Source organism: Penaeus monodon, chromosome 9 (assembly GCF_015228065.2).
Source record: "Penaeus monodon isolate SGIC_2016 chromosome 9, NSTDA_Pmon_1, whole genome shotgun sequence".
Taxonomy (NCBI): Eukaryota; Metazoa; Arthropoda; class Malacostraca; order Decapoda; family Penaeidae; genus Penaeus; species Penaeus monodon.
The window spans coordinates 51,882,077-51,883,718 of record NC_051394.1 but is presented as its reverse complement, the minus strand read 5'-3'; positions in this window follow the sequence as shown (position 1 = coordinate 51,883,718).

Here is a 1,642-nt window from a genome sequence, read left to right as displayed (position 1 = left end):
TCTCTCTCTCTCTCTCTCTCTCTATCTTCATCTCTCTCTCCAAATCTCTCTCTTTTCTCCTTTTTTTCCTCTCTTTCTCTTCTTCTTCTTCTCTCCTCTCTTCTTCTCTCTCTCCTCTCTCTCTCTCTCTCTCTATCTCTCTGTCTCTCTCTCTCTCTTCTCTTTTCTCTCTCTCTCTGTCTCTCTGTTTCAAAGTCGTGAAATGTATAACTTCAACGAGACCTATAATGGAGAGGCTGAATGATGTCGGGTTGATAGAGCCATCAGTAATTGGCAGGCGCAGTCACACAGCCAATAGACTGCAGATGTGGCCGCGCGAGGTCTGATTACCTGCAGTTGGTACTTCGAGTATTTAGAAATTAACCCATTCAGGAGGACTTCAGATCTCCAACATTCTAATTATCCGCCTGAACAGATCATTCAGACCAAGATCCTCTCGGGAAGAGGGTCTGGGTGCGAGGAGAGGGAGAGGGAGAGAGAGAGGGGGAGGGAAGGAGAGGAAGGGAGAGGGAGAAAGGAAGGGAGGTAGGGAGAGAAAGGGGGAAAGGGAGAAAGGGAGTGAGAGAGAAAGAGAGAAAGAGAGAGAGAGAGAGAGAGAGAGAGAGAGAGAGAGAGAGAGAGAGAGAGAGAAGAGAGAGACAGAGAGAGAAGAGAAAGGGAGAGAAAGAGAGAGGGAGGGAGGAAAAGAGGGCGAGAGAGCAAAAGTGAAAGAGAAAGAAAGAGACAGTGACAGAGACAGAGACACAAAGAGAGAGAGAGAGAGCGATTGAGAGATTAAAGTGGGAGGCTCCATCACGCCAGAGGAAACGTTCGGGTGCAACTGGTAGACTTTAAGGCGCAACTGTTGGTAGAGACGCTTCCGAACACTTTGAATTTCCCGCGCGATATAGGACTATGTTCGAAACCATTAGATATATATTAGAGAGATAACCAGTTCTGTCTAATCCTATTCACGTATTTGGAATGAGCGTTTATTATTCATAAATACTAATTGCATTTGCTATAAACACATGCAAATTGCGATTCTCATTAAAAATGCATATAATGAATGGCAGACCTGGCGATTCGAGAGAGAACATGAAGGAAAGCAAAGTGGTCTATACAACCTATTTTACATATTTATTCCTTTTTTTTTTACAACGCTAGTTTTCTGCCCTCTATACATTTTGTGATTCGCGAATGAAAAGCCACAAGCCTTTCATGTCATTCTTCCAAGTCTGGTGAGCATAAAACCAACATTTTCGCTTCCGAATCGCACGGTTTAAAAAAGCAATGTCGTACCCTTGGTGTTTAGAAAATACGAACATCCATTTTATCGTCTTTTTTTTCTCCTTTTTTTTCTTTTAAACAAAAGCCTCTCTTTCGTCCATATTTGCCGAAGAAAGTTTTTTTTTCCCTCTTTTTTCATACACCTATTGTTAGTAGAAAGTAGAGAGAGAGAGAGAGAGAGAGAGAGAGAAAGAGAAGAGAGAGAGAGAGAGAGAGAGGGAAGAGGAGATGAGAGGAGATAGAGAGGAGAAGAGAGAGAGAGAGTAGAGATAGAGAGAAGAGAGAGACGATACGAGAGAATAGAAGGAGTATAGAGAAGCTAGATGATGGATGAACTCAAGAGGAGAGAAAGGGGGTGAAGAAGAGCATCGGA